Genomic DNA, 15,871 nt, shown 5'->3' on the forward strand with positions numbered 1-15,871 from the left:
TATATATATATGTATATATATATATATATTTATATCAAGGAAATGGCTCATGAGATTGTAGAGGCCAGAATGTCCCAAGTCCGTGGATCAGGATAGAGACTTCTGATTCACATAGCTGCAGGGGTTTTTGAACCCAAGATCAGCAAGTCAGAGATCAGTGCTCTTGTTCACAGGCTGTGAAGGTTGATGAATTCCAAGATCAGTAGGCAAAACCACAAGGCTTCTCTTGATTCATGTAGCTGCGGAGGCTGGCGAACCCAAGATTGGCAGGTAAGCTGCTAGCTCAAGTCCCAAGAACCAGAGGTCAGATGAACAAGAGGCAGCTGCAGGACCCAGAACAAGCCAAAAAAAACCTTGGCTAGGTGAGCAGGAAGGAAGTAGGAGGCGGAGGGAGGAGATATGAAGGCTGAGGGGCAATGAGCTGCCACAGGTCCCAACCCTCCTGGTACCACTCAAGAGATTCCATTATGGGGGTGATCACGTATCAAATTTCAACAGGGAAGTGATCACAACATTATACAACTGCCAAAACACTGAGAATCATGTGTCAACGGCCAAGTTGACACACAATCTTAACCATCACACACCCTCACAAGGGTGCCATGCACACTATTTACATCATTAGCAAGCTATCCAATCCCCTTGGTGGGCCACAAGCACCTCATTTGCATAATTCCAACCAGTCTTTTGGTGGGAGTTATAAGAACTTGGTGAAAAAGTCCATATGTCTTAGGCTGGGTTCCCTAGATGAGCAAAAGTAGTGAAGTGTACATATATATTCAGAGAGAGAGACACAGAGAAAGAGAGAGAGATTTATCTCAAGGAAATGGATCATACGATTGTAGAGGCTGCCAAGTCCCAAGTCTGTGCTTCAGGTGTCAGACTGGAGGCTTCTCCAGACTCATGTAGCTGCAGGGGCTGACGAACCCACGATTAGCAGGTCAGATGGCAGGCTGCTGGCTCACGGCTGCAGAGGCTGAAGAATCCCAAGATTGGCAGGTATATGGCAGGCAGTTGGCTCATATCCAATAACTGGAGGTCAGATAATGATGAGCCAGATGCAGGATCCAGAGTGAGCAAATTATAGTTTGGTAGCTCAGTATGAGTGTACTGTTTTGTAATTAAGAAAAAAAATAAAAGAGAGGGAGTGGGCAGGATCAAGTAAGGGGAGACAGACATGTAACGAGTCAATGCAATGAGAGTTCTTGGTATGGAAGTCAAAAAGTGCATGGGGCCCATTGGGGACACAAAGTAGGCAGTGCCCTACTTCCAGAGAAGTACAGGGAAGGCTTCATGGAGGAGGTGGTACCCATGTTGAGTCTTAATAGATGGGCAAGTTTGGCCCTGGTAGGCAAGGGAAGATTCAGCATTCCAGAAAAGGCAGCAGAGTGAGCAGAGGCACTGAGGTGTGGCCCAGCTGGGCACTCTTGGGGGCCTGCCAGGGGCAAGGCTGGTAAAGGCATAGAGGTGGTGGTGAGGGCAAGGCAAGAAATGAACGTGATGAGTTTCCACATAGGCCCCATGAGGAAGGCCCCATCTTCCCTCCCAAGGGGCATGGCCTTTTAGCAGGTGATAGGGAGCTCCAGAGGGTTTAAGGTGGGTAAGGACAGGCTCAATTCCTTGTGGACCAACACTCACTCTGACTGCAACACAGAGGATGGAGCAGAGGGGTAGAGCTGGAGGTAGCTGGGGAACCAGTAAGGGGGCTACTGCACTTGTCAGGCAAGGGTCTGAACTATGCCGGGGCTTTGGGCTTGGGAGAGGTTAGATAAGGTAAAGTTGGGAGGCAAAATTTGCAGGACTTTGTTCCCGAAAGGCTCTTTGGGATGCAAGGTAAGAAGGAGTCTGGGTGCCCCCTAGGTTTCTGGGTTGAGTGGAGCTGAGTGGATGGTGGTGCTACTCACAAAGATCGGAAATACGAAGGGGCGGGGGCAGGACAGGAGTTGAATTTGGGACACACCTAGTTTGGGCTCTAAGAACAACTTCAGAAGGTGTTTGGGTTGCAGGAAGAAGACAGGCAAGAGACACTGGAAATCAAAAGAGAGTAAAAAGTGGATGGAGCAAGGCCCTGATCCTGGAGAAATGGAGGTTAAGTTATAGGTAGACAGATTACTATTAAACTGAATGCGCATCTCTAGGCTGAGCTTCAAGGAGAGGAAGTGAGGGAGTGCGATATAGACACATTTGTTGGTCTGGGAGCAGGAATCTGAGGGAGCTTCACCTGACAAATTGAAGGTTCTCAGAGGAGGCAAGCTGAGCCTGGGTCTGAGAATGGCCAAAGGATGCAAGGCCATTGTGGGGACTTGGAGAGGGAAGTGAACAAAGTTAGAGTAAAAGCCTTGCTGAGGTGGACCCAAGGGCCAAGCTGAGGTTGAAGCGATTGCTTTTCACTCCCTGCAGGCCCTGGATAATTTTCAGCCTGGGGCAGGAGGTGGGTGGACTGGGATGGGAAAGTGAGGTATAGGTTTGCTAACAGTTCAGTTCAGGTTGTTTAACACATGTTAAAAGCCAGACTCAAGAGAAGAATGGGACTCTATTTTACTAGGCAATGTTGAGAACCAGAACCACAGATACTAAACCTCCTTCACCCTGAGCCCAGGCCAAGATCCTAACATTTCTGCTCAAAGAAACAGCCACGGAAAGCCATTTTTGTTACCTTAAGAGAATAAATATTTCCAGAAGGTTAAGCCAAAGTAAAGGGGCTGATGAGTTGGCAGGAAGTGAGGATGGACAGTTTTGACGGACAGCTGGGGGTATCGACGCCCTCAATGAGTCATCCGTGTGTCAGACGCTTGCTGACTCACTTTTCCCACCCCAGGGCTTCAGAAATTGCCCCTGTTTTGGAGATGATGCAGTGATGTCTGTGAACTCCCAAATGGCCCCAGTGACTTGGTGTGTTGGTGGTGCGGGAGGGGCTGGAGGCTGTGGCCAAGGCCAGCCTTATATCCCTGTTTCTATTTTACCACCAGGGAAGAAATGAGAGTCAAGTTTAGAAAATGTCCAGGTATGATATTCAGTTACAGGACAGCTGTATTCTCAGGGCCAGCTGTTTATCTTTAAGCTTAAGTCCAATCCTGGGCCACTGCTGCAGGAGAGGCAAACAGTCAAGTCTTGCCCTTCAGCGTCACCGGAAGGCCCGGGATATTCTCCAGGCATTGGGCTTCGCATAGCAGTTGTACAGAGGCTTGAGACTCTGATGCTTCTTCTGCTTGCTTAGCTTGGTCGGGTCAGAAACCTCAAAGAAGGCAGGGGCAAACTCCACAAGGCACCGGGGATCAATGATGGTGACCTCATGCATGTACTCCTTCGTGGTCAGCACCAGCTTGTGGTACACCACCCATTCTGGCTGTATGTTGAAGAATGCACTGGAAGGATGGATGTAGACCACTTGCTGGTCAATCAGTATCCAGTAACCCTCCTGCAGGTCTTTTTTGGCAGCATTCTCGAAGAAACCAGTGCAGATGGCCTTCTATGCTCAGACTATGGACTTGCAACAGGAGACCACATCCAGCTTGTGTCTGTCCATTATGCCTAACATCTGCTGGCAGATATCCTGGACCTGGTGCAGGGAACGAGCCTGGATAAAGTTCTCATAGCACCATGGGTTGGAGAACTTGTTCTCTCAGGTGTTGTACCCTTTGGTCTGGTGGAATTTGGCTGTCTTTTGATCCGAGAGGGCTTGTTTATCCTTCGGCCTGTAGAAGATGTTCTGCACAGACAGCATGGACATGACGGTCAGTGTTTCCTTGCTGCATGCCAGGTGCACAGACGTGATCAACATTTTACACAGTACTGACTGCAGATGGAACTCTGCCATCCTGAAGCCCAGGCTAGTGAGCAGATCCTTGTCATCCAGAGCCTCCAGCATGTACAACTGCTCCATGGCTGTCATCAGGGTTTTCATTGGTGGGGCATCCACGAAGTCAAAGGACAGCAGGTCATTGAAGCCCATGGCCTTGAGAGAGAGCACGGTATTTGCTAAGTTGGTTCTCTGGATCTCCAGCACGTTGGTGACCAGCATTTCGTCTGGGTAGGCACTTTCTTTGTACAGCCTGTAGCACTTCCGTGGGCCAGCTCTCTCAGGTCTGTCAGCTCGTTGCTTTTCCTGAGCCTGAGAAACAGACGTCACCACGATGTGGTCGATCTCTCTTGGAATTGTACACTTTCTGCTTCACAAATCCAGGGTCCACCACATAGTGAATACCACTGATAGCGATATCTCTAGATATCTCTACGATGTTGGTTGCAATCACGACCTTTCTGTTGCCAGGTGGAGCAGGGTCAAAAATTCAGGCCTGCATCTCACTGGGAAGGGTAGAGTACACGAGTAGGATAATTAACTCCAGAACATCAGGTCCCAGGGGTTTCACTCACTCACAATTTCATTCACTCATTTCATTTAATCTCACAAGCAGTGATGATCTCCTCCTGACTCATCAGGAAGACCAGGATATCAACTGCTGGCTCTGTTAAGTGGATCTGCATGACAGTGATCAAGCTGGCACCCAGATAATGTCTCAGGTTCCTTTGTGTACAGTATTTCAGCTGGATAGGTTGGACGTGGGATGGGGAACATGGGAGCTTCATAAAAGTACAGAGAAAAGTTCACTGCATCCAACGTGGCTGAGGTGACAATCAGCTTCATGTCCTGTCATTTCTGAACCGTCTTTTTCAACAACCCAAAGAGCAAGTCAGTGTGAACTGTTCTCGCGTGTGCCTTGTCCAACATGATGATCGCATACAGAGTGAGGTCAGGCTCCATCAGGTACTCTCTGAGCAACATCCAGTTCGTCATGTACTTGATGACTGTTTCAGGGCTGGTGCAGTCCTCAAATTGAATGGTGTAGCCCACCTGTTGGCCTAGGCGACAATCAGACTCCTCTGACACTATTTTGGCTGTCATTCTTCTGGGCTGGGTCATCCAATCTTGCCCCTCCATGTGTAGCCCACCTCCGCCAGGCACTAAGTGATCTGCATTGTCTTCCTAGATCCTGTATCTCCAATAACAGTCAGGATCTGATTGCCATGGACAGCCTGGACCAGCTGCTTCTTGAGTTTATAGATGGGCAGGCTCTCCCTCTGCTCCAGGATTGACATCTGGGTCTTTTTCCATAAGATTGTTTTTGCCCCCAAAGGCATGTTTCTTCCACTTGGGAACATCATTGGACATCATCCCAATACGCCTGTTGGCAGCAATCTACCTGCCTTCTGCATCAGGTGGAGGATCAACCCAGAGTTTGTTGAGTTCCATGGGAATAGAATCCATTTCAGCTTCCCGTTGGGCATGCTTGAGTTCCGCCTTTCTTTAGCCAAGGCACTCTGCATCATGGCTGCTTGGGAGGGGGAGCCATCTGGGTTCTTAACAATTTTAGTGGGGCTCATGTCCATGCTTTTCTTGGTGTGCTCTCTCAGGAATGGAGGATCTTTCTCAACAAGTTCAATCTCAAGGTCCTCATCTTCTTCATCATCCACCTTCGGGAGAATGCTGGTGTCTTCATCAAGTCTGTAAACTCATCTTTGGAAAGGACATTGACAGCAATCATCTGTTTGATCTCCCACTTCTTTGAGTCAGAGATGTGGGTGAGGCACTTGCGCTCCAGCCAGTCATCCTCTATTTCAGGGTCACTGATGAGGGAGAGGTGGGCGGGTCTATTAGGATTCCACACTGAGGTCTCCTCATTGCTCTCCCAAACAGTATTTCGTTGTCGATTTGGGTTCAGATCTCCTCCAGTCTCTTGATCCACATCCTTTATGCTTAGGCTAGTCCTCGTCCCGGTGAAGGACAGCATTTTGACCTTGACCCTCTGGCCTTTGCTCACCACATCAGCCACATTGACCACGCGACCTTCCCACTGGAGGCCAGAAATGTGCACCAGCCCTTCCCATTGTCTCCTTAGTCCCTCCAGTTGCACAAAGCGCCTGAACTGCATGATGATGATAGATTTGCCATTGTAAATATCCCCGATGGCAAGCTCCTTGAGGGGAGGGGGGTCCATATGCTTATCCCACCATCTGTCCAGATTCCTCTCCCAATACTTGTCCCAGTCCTTGTGGTCTTTGGGGGGACTCTGACTTCTGCTCCTGGACCAATATCTATTCCTCCTCTTGGTCTTGGAATGTGATGGAGAATGGGACCGGTGTCTCCACTTATGGTCTGTATCTCGGTCTCACTCTTGGTCTGTCTGTCTCAGCTTCAGCTCTGCTTCTTTCTTTTTGCCCTCTCCCGGTGCTCAGCATCTCTCTGCTTCTCCTGGCCTGCAGTGCTGCGCATTAAGCTTTCCAGTTCTTTCACATCATGTGACTTTCACATCATCCTCGCCCAGCATGTTCCTAATGGAGGTGTTGTCTAGTTGGCAAAAGACTGAGAAGAGTTCTTTCAACTTTTCTTTTTCGGTTTTGGGTTTAATAACTGGCTCTTTGCTAGCAGAAGGCTTTGATGGAGGCCCCATGGTTTGCGTGAGGTGCAGCAAGTTATTAATAAGAGAGTTCGTGAATTTTGCATCATTTTTAACCAGAGAGGCCTTAAAACTATCAAATGTGGTACTTTTCTCAGCAAGATTGATCACAAATTCAGACAGATTCTTTTCATTGATCCCTAAATCATTTTCCATCTCGGTGCAAACCTTCGACACCAAAAATAAATACTCTAGTTTAGTGAGTTCTTCTGCTGGGCCTGGCTCTGCCTGGGTTACGGCTCCTGTCATAGGCGCAGCCACAGCCATAACTACAGCAACCTTTCTGCCTCCACAAGACCAGGCCTCGGAGGTACTCCTGGCTGACTGCAGTTTCCACATCGAATCTCAGATAGATGGATACTGGGAACACTCCGTGGTGCAGGAAAGGTTGATCACTCTAAGGGATGTTGTCTTTCCAGGCTTTTATATTGTTCAGTGTCATGCTTTCAAATCCAATCAATCCAATCCAATCACATTCAATTAATCCAATAAATTTAACCCAACCTCATGTGATCTAATCAAACCACTCAATCCGATCCCATGTAATCCATTCAATCTAATCAATCAATCCAGTCACATTTGTCTAATCCAGTTAACCTAATGCAATCATAACTATCTAATTTGTTGTTTAAAATCTCTGGTAAGGGGGGAGGGAAGCCCAGTGGTAGAGCACCAACGCCACCTCTGTGCCGTTGCCCTCGGATAATGAAAGCAGTAGGAGGCACCATGGTAAGACATCCATATGCACAAGGCCCCAGGTGGGTGGCTTAAGAGGAAGCAAAGGAACAGTAGGCTGTCAGTAGCCCAGAGCCCTGATTACGTCCAGGGTTCAAGTCATTCTTGGGTTTCTGTAGGGAGGTAGAACATTCTCCCCACTCCCAGGTACAATTTCATGACAGAGAGACAAACAATCCAATCCAGAAAAGACCTAGAAGACTCATACGGTCGTCTCCATAAGTACAGAAAAGGCATTTGGCAAAATTCAACACCCTTTGCTGATTTAATTGAAAAACAAAAGAAAACAAAACCACTTATAGGGATAGGAGTGGAAGGGAAATAGGAAACATTTTTAAGAGGATTAAGAGCATTTTATGAAATACTCAATGCAGAAATACTCAGCGCAGAAAGACTGAGAGCTTTTTTATGAAGGTCAGGAACAAGACAGGGATGCTGCCCACTCTCACCACACGCTAGACAACATCCTTCTGGAAGTCCTAGCCAGAGCTATTAGGCTAGTAGCTAGGGGGAAATTAAGAAGACAAATAGATAACAAATAAATAGAAACATAGATACAAAGATAGACGGGTGATCGATAGATAGGATAAGAAAAGATAAAATACAATTAAAAAAAAGAAAGTACAGTATCCCCATTGAGAAGGAAGAAGTAAAACAATCCCTTTTATCAGACAACAAGTTCCTATATGTAGATGAACAAGTGGGAAAAGGAATGAAAGAAACATGACCACTGACCAGAGTATGTAAAAGAAGAAAGTACCTAGAAAGAAATATCACCAGGAAGGTGAAAAATGTGCACACAGAAAACTGTAGACAGTGACTAAAAGAAATGAATAAGGAAGACGGAAGAAGAATTGATGTCTTTGAATTATAGTGTTGGCAAAGAATACTGACTATACAATGGACTGCCAGAAGAATGAAAAAATATATCTTGGAAGTACAGCCAGAATGCTCATTAGAAGCAAAGGTGGTGAGACTTTGTCTCATGTACTTAGGCCATGCTATCAGGAAGGAGCAGTGAAATTAGGGCATTTAAAAGCACCATGAATATGGTGAAATTGAGAAAGGCACACATTTGTCCAGGGCAAGATACCTGCTCAGAAAATACCTGAGAATTCCTATGCTTTCACATCAGGCTGATCATTAAGGTCAGTGCAAGCCTGGCTAAGGGTTGAAAGAGAGCCCCTGCACTGATCAAATCTGCAAAGACTGGCAGAAGTTTTCAAGGAAATTTCTCAAAACTTTAGATGAACTCAGGTAAGAAATAGAACTTCAGGCACTGCACACAACTAGGAAAGCAGTCTTTGTAAAAGCAGACTCTAGATTTCAATGAATAATAATAATAAAACAGCAGACCCTGGAAAAGGGGTAGAATCTGATTCCCAGATCACCACATTATAATATTCAAACATCCCATTATCAACAAAAAATGTAAAGGCATACAAAGAAACAGAAAAGATTGTCTCATTCAAAAAAACAAAATAAAGTGACAGAAACCATTCCTGTAAAAGCCCAGATAATAGATCTACTAGACAAAGACTTTAAAACAACAGTATTAAATATACTCAAAGGCCTAAAGAAAAACACCGGGAAGTAAAGGAAGTGAGAAAAATGATTAATGAGCAAAATGAGAATATTAATAAAGAGATGGAAATTATGAAAAGAAACCAAACAGAAATACTGGAGTTGAAATGTTGAATAACTGAAATAAAAAATACACTGGAGGGGTTCAAAAACAGATTTGAGCAGAGAGAAGAAATAATCGGTGAACCTGAAAATAGGACAATTGACATTATTGAGTCTGGGGGATAGGGGAGAATGAAGAAAACTGGGCTAAGTCTAAGGGACTGGTGGGACACCATCAGGTAACCAACATACATATTATGGAAGTTCTGGAAGGAGAAGAGTGAAAGGGACAGAAAGATTATTTGAAAAAATAGTGACCAAACACATCCAAAATTTGACAAAAGACATAAATCTACACGTTCAAGGTCAATGACCTTCAAGTAGAATAAACTCAAAGAGATCTGTAGTATAATCAAGCTCTCAAAAACCAAAGACAAAGAGAGAATATTGAATCCATCAAGAGAAAAGTGAGTTGTCAAATGCAAGGGATGCTCAATAAAATTAAGCAGTGATTTCTCTTCAGAAACCGTGGAGGCCAGGAGGTATATTTAAAGTGCCAGAGAGGCTGCAGGAGGGTACGTGAGGGGAAAGAGCTCTCAACCAATAATTCTATATTTAGCATAATTAGCCTTCAAAAATGAGAGTGATATTAAGACATTTGCAGATAAACAAAAGCTGAGCATGTTAGTTACCATTAGACCTGCTCTATAAGAACTCCTAAAGGGAGTTCTTCTAGTTGAAATGAGTGGACACTCAACAGTAACTGAAAACTGTATGAAGCCAAGATACAACTATTGGTTTCTACTCGTCAGGAGCAAAAAAGTAAGAAGGTAACCAAAATCCCAGAGAAGAAGCAAATCTGCACGGCCTCATCTACCCTGAGACTAGAACTAGATGGTGCCTGGCTACCACCATTCACCATTCTGACTGAGGTCACAATAGATAGTCCCATATAGAATGGGAGAAAAATATAGAACAAAACTCAAATTCTTAAAAAAAAAGCCCTGACTAACTGGACCAGTTGAGACCAGAGGACTCCCTGAGACTATCACCCTGAGACACTCTTGGAACCTTGAACCAAAACTATTCCCTGAGATCATCTTGTAGCAGAACAGCAGAGAGGCAAGCAAAATAAAGGATATTACCCATAATAACAATTCTCTACTAAAGAATCATGTGTATGAGACCGAATAGTCAACATTTACTCTAAAGCAAAGATGAGAAGATAAGGGGGAAGGGAAAATAAAGTACTGGAAATGGAAAACCAGAACACAATTAAAGAGAATGTTGGCACATTGTGAAAAATATAAGTGCCTTAGGCTGGGTTCTCTGAGAAGCAAAGCCAGTGAAGTGTGTGTATATATATACATATATGGAGAGAGAGAGAGAAAGAGAGAGAGAGATTTACATGAAGGAAATGGCTCACCCAGCTGTAGAGACAGGAAAGTCCCAAGTCCGTGGGTCAAGCTAGAGGCTTCTCCTGCCTCAGGTAGATACAGGGCTGGTGAACCCAAGATCAACAGGTCAGATAGCAGGCCTCTGGCTCACAGGCTGTCGGGGCTGATGAATCCCAAGATTAGCAGGTAAGCTGCTAGCTCTAGTCCCAAGAGCCAGAGGTCAGATGAACAGGAGCAAGCTGCATGATCAAGTAAAATCCAGTGAACTTTGCCAGAATGTCCACCTATATTGGATGCAGGCTACACCCCCTAGGAAACTCCCTTTCAACTGATTGGCTACTCATAACAGATCTCATCATGGAAGTGATTACATTATAACAGATTTCATTATAGAGGTGATTACATAATTACATAGCTACCAAACTACATTATAACTGTAGTTTGCCAACTACTGAGAATCATGGCCCAGCAAGCTGACACACAACCCTAAACATCACAGTAACTGATGTTACTGAACAATTTGTGTGGAAATTGTTAAATGGGAACCTAACTTGCTGTGTAAACTTTCACCAAAAACACAATAAAATAATATTTTTTAAAAAACTGTATGAAGAGGTAAAGATCTTTGGAAAAGATAATTTCATAAGCATATGTAGAGGCCAGTTTTATGGTATTTTTGATTTGTAAATCTACTTGTTATTTCCTACATGATTTAAAAGACACATTCATAAAAAATAATTATAAATGTATGTTATTAGGCACAAAATGTATAAAGATGTAGTTTGTAAGAACAACATCATAAGGGGGGTTGGAGCAGTACTGGAACAGAAATTTTGTATGCCAATTAAATCAAGATTTTTTTTAAAGGATCTATAAAATTGGCAAATTGACAGTTAGCTAGATTGACAAAGAAAAAGAGAGAACACACCAAAAACTAAATTCAGAAATTAAAGTGATGACATTCCTGCCAATAATATAGAAATAAAAATGATTATCAAAGAATACTGTGAACCATTGTATGCAAAAACTTATATAACCTAGATAAAGTGGACAGATTCCTAGAAACGTACAAATTACCAACTTGACTGAAGATCCAGAAAGTCTCAACAGAATTGTAACAAGTGAAGAGATTGAATCAGTGTCTCAGTCATCTAGTGCTGCTCCAACAGAAATACCACAAGTGGATGGCTTTACAAAGAGAAATTTATTCTCTCACAGTCCAATAGCCTACAAGTCCAAATTCAGGGCATCAGCTCCAGGGGAACGCTTTCTCCGCTGGCTCTGGAGGGAGGTCTGTGTCATTAATCTTCCTTTGGTCTGGGAGCTTCTCTGCGCAGGAACCTCAGGTCCAAAGGACACGCCCTGCTCCCGGCACTGCTTTCTTGGTGGTATGAGGTTCCCATGTGTCTCTGCTCACTTCTCTCTTTTATATCTCAAAAGAGATTGCATTAAGACACTAATCTTGTCAACCTCATCAGTATAACCTCATCACAGTGATAGAATTTACAACACATGAGGAGATCACATATAATCTCATCATAGTGGTAGAGTTTACAACACATAACGAAATCACATCAGATAACACAATCATACAATACTAGGAATCATGACCTAGCCAAGTTGCTACCCACATTTTTTGGGGGACACAACTCAATCCATGACAACCAATAATACAAAACCTACCAACAAAGAAAAGTCCAGGACTAGATGGCTTCACTGGTGAATTCTACCAAACATTTAAAGAATTAAAACCAATTCTTTTCAAACTCTTCCAAGAAGTAGAAGAGGAGGAAACACTTCCTAACTCATTCTCTGAGACCAGAATTATGCTGATATCAAAGCCAGGTAAAGGCATGGCAAGAAATGAAAACTACAGACCAAGATCCTTCATAAATATAGATGCAACAATCCTTAATAAAATACTGAAAAACAGATCTAACAACAATTAAAAGGGATTATACACCATGACAAAGTGAGGTTCATCCTAGGGATGCAAGGATGGAAATAACGTAGATAGATTATAAATAAGTAGAAAGATAGAGATACATAGATAGATGGATGATAGATAGATATACAGAGACACAGATGATATACATATAGGATAAGAAAAGATAAATATAATTTTAAAAAGAATGTAAGGTGTCCCCATGGGAAGGAAGAAGAACAATGATCCCTTTCACACACAACATGTTCGTATATGAAGAATGAGCAAGAGGGAAGGGGAATGAAGGAAACACGACCACTAACCACGATATCTAAAAGAAGAAAGTACCTAGGAAGAAATATCACCAGGAAGTTGAAACTCTTGTACACAGAAAACTATAAAGCATCACTAAAAGAAACAAGGAAGACTGAAGAATTGATGTATTTGAATTATGGTGATAGTGATAAATATTGAAGGTTATAGTGGTTCTACACGTGGTGGTGGCAGTAGTTAGTGGTGGCAGTTTAGGTTGTGGTGTCAGTATAGGTGGTGCTGGCAGTAGAGGTGATGATGGCAGCTCAGGTGGTGGTGGAAGGATAGGTGGTGGTGGTGGTAGAGGTGTTGGTTGCAGTATAGGTGGTGGTGGCAGTAGAGATGTTGGTGGCAGTAGAGGTGGTGGTAGCAGTATAGGTGGTGCTGGCAGTGTAGCTCACGGTGGTAGTATAGGAGGTGTTGGCAGTATAAGCAATGGTGATAGTATAGGTGGTGCTGCCAGTAAAGGGGGTGGTGCTAGCTTTGGTGGTAGTTGTAGTGTAGGAGGTGATGACAGTATAGGTGGTGGTGGTCATATATGTGTTGGTGACAGTATAGGTGATGTTGGCAATATAGGTAGTGATGAGAGCATATGTGGTGGTGACAGCATAGGTGATGGTGGTAGTATAGGTGGTGGTGCCTAATCGGTGTTGGTGACATTATAGGTGGTCCTAGCAGTATAGATGGTGGTTTAAGCAAAGGTTGTGGTGGCAATAGAGGTGGTGGTGGCAATAGAGATTTTGGTGGAAGTAGAGGTGGTGGTTGGTGTCAGTAGAGGTGGTATTGACAGTAGAGGAGTTGTTGGCAGTAGAGGTGGTGGTGGCAGTAGAGGTCATGGTGGCAGTATAGGTGGTGGTGGCAGTACAGGTGATAGTGGCAAATAGGTGGTGGAGACAGTATAGGTGGTGTTGGTTATATAGGTGGTTGTGGCAGTGTAGTTGGTGGTGTCAGTATAGGTGATGCTGGAAGTAGAGGGGGTGGTGGAAGGATATGTGGTGGTGGCAATCTCAATGTTGGTAGTATACCTGGTTATGGAAGTATAGATGGTGATGGCAGTATAGGTGATGGTGGCACTAGAGGTGGTGGTGGCAGGATAGGTGATGGTTGTAGTATTGGTGGTGGTAGAATAGGTGATGAGGGCAGTAGAGGTGGTGGTGGCAGTAGAGGTGGTGGGTGGTGGCAGTAAAGGTAATGGTGGCTGTAGAGATGGTGGTGGCAGTAGAGGTAGTAGTGGCATAATGGCAGTTGTCTTATGCAAGGTACTCTAGAGAAGCAAAACCAGTGAAGCTTTTGTCTCCTAGGCCAGATTTACAAGAAACCTCATTATCAAATCATGATTTAGTTCTATTTGTTGATGGATCATATTTAAAGCCTGAACCTACCAGCTCTCATTACCAGAGAGGATATGCTGTGACTACCTCAACTGAGGTCCTCAAAAGTGGCTTCCTCCCTGAAGTTTCTTCAGCTCAGCAAGCTGAACTAATTGCACTCAGGAAGGCCCGCAAACTGGCTTCTGGGTGGTCAGCAACTATATTTATGGACTCTGGGTATGTTTTTGGAGTTATTCATAATTTTGGCATCTTATGGAAACAAAGGGTGTTCCTAACTTCTTCTGGGACCTAAAGTAAAAATGAGCCCTTAGTAGCAGCCCTCTTAGAAGCTCTTTTGCTCCCCTCTGAGATTGCTGTAATTAAAATCCAGGCCCACCAACCCAAAGGAGCTTCACAAAACAGAGACAATCAAAGAAAATGACTTAGCTGACAGAGCAGCTAAACATGCCACTTCCCAATCACCCTTTAAAGATTCCATCCTTATTCATGACCACAATGATTCCACTAATGATTACGACAAAAAAGAGGGAATAGATAATAATAATAAAAACAATTAGGATGCCTGAAAATATAGCACCTGTAAAATGCTGCCCGTCAAAGTTTGACCCAAGAGAAATTTCAGAATCACTTTTTAAACACCAACAATTAGCCCCCTCAGAGGAGATTAGAAAATGGGAACAGACCAGATGTCATCAAGATCCAACCACTGGATTGTGGATTGGGCCTAATAAAAAAAACCCATCTTGCCAGAATGCTTACATATTCTTATGGTTAGATATTACTGGCATGATAATATAGGAATAATGACAGATGAAATAATCAGGGCTTTGGAATTCCATTTGTGGGGAGATTTTTCTGTCGTTGTAGACCGTATTTTTTTCTCATAGTTTTCAAGATCACATCCATCCTTGTTTCAATCCTGTCAATGCTCTTCACAAGATTTAACAGTTATGTGTGGTCCCTTACATTGAAGGACTGTTTTAGATGATGAACAACCTTTTAACATGCTTGTAGAGAATCTTTCCAGGCCTGGAGAAATTGCCTTCAAGGATTTATTTGAACATCAAAAATCAGTTCCACATGACAAGGTTGAAAAATGGAAGAAACATGGTTGCTCCCAATGTCCCACCTCTGGAATATGAATGGGACCCAATAAGTACTTAGTTCTCCCTAAATCCCTGCAAGCCCCTGTAGTGGGGGCATTGTACATGAATACACATTTGGGAAGAGACAAGACGATAGAGATTTTAAAGAAATACTGGTGCAGACATTTTTATGGAGCCACTAACAAGTTGCTTCTCAATGTCCAAATTGCTCTCGATTTAATTCAGGTAAAACTTACGTGATGGTTAAAATTGTATGTCAGCTTGGCTGAGCCATGATTCTCAGTGTTTTGGCAGTCGTGTGATGTTGTGGTCACTTCCCTGTTGATATTTGATATGTGATCACCCCCATGACGGGATCTGCCATCAGTAGCCAATTGGTTGAAGGGGAGTTTCCTTGGCCATGTGGCTTACATTGAGTATGGGCAGACATTCTGGCAGGGCTCAGGGGTTTTTGCTTGTTCTGGATCCTGCAGCTGGCTCCTGTTCATCTGACCTCCAGTTCTTGGGACTTGAACTAGCAGCTTACCTGTGGTCTTGCCTGCCAATCTTGGGATTTGTTGATCTTCACAGTCTATGAGCAACAGCTCTGCTCTCTGACCTGCTGATCTTCGGTTAGCCAGCCCCTGTGTCTACGTGAATCAGGAGAAGCCTCTAACCTGACCCACTGACTTGGGACTTTACAACCTCTACAACCACGTGAGCCATTTCCTTGAATACAAATCTCTCTCTATATATATATATGTTTATACGCTTTACTGGTTTTGCTTCTGTAGAGAACCTAGCCTAAGGCAACTTATAAAGCTCCACCTGGGAGATTTCCCTTGCTGTCAGGATCAATGCTTGAATGGCAGATTGATTTTATCCAACTTGCCCCCTAAAGTGGCTACAGGTTTGTGTTAGTAATGATTTGTAGATTTTCTCACTGGGTTGAAGCTTTCCCCAGTCATTGAGCTACTGCCTTGTTTATGGCTAAGATACTTCTTGA

The 15,871-nt window shown here is 43.9% G+C and overlaps 1 pseudogene; it reads right to left on the minus strand.

Moving 5' to 3' along the window:
• Positions 1–3,124: 3,124 nt before the first annotated feature.
• On the minus strand, positions 3,125–6,722 carry LOC101345487 (ATP-dependent RNA helicase DHX8 pseudogene; annotated as a pseudogene).
• Between the last annotated feature and the right edge of the window lie 9,149 nt (positions 6,723–15,871).

This window comes from Trichechus manatus, unplaced genomic scaffold, assembly GCF_000243295.1.
Source record: "Trichechus manatus latirostris isolate Lorelei unplaced genomic scaffold, TriManLat1.0 scaffold00157, whole genome shotgun sequence".
NCBI lineage: Eukaryota > Metazoa > Chordata > Mammalia > Sirenia > Trichechidae > Trichechus > Trichechus manatus.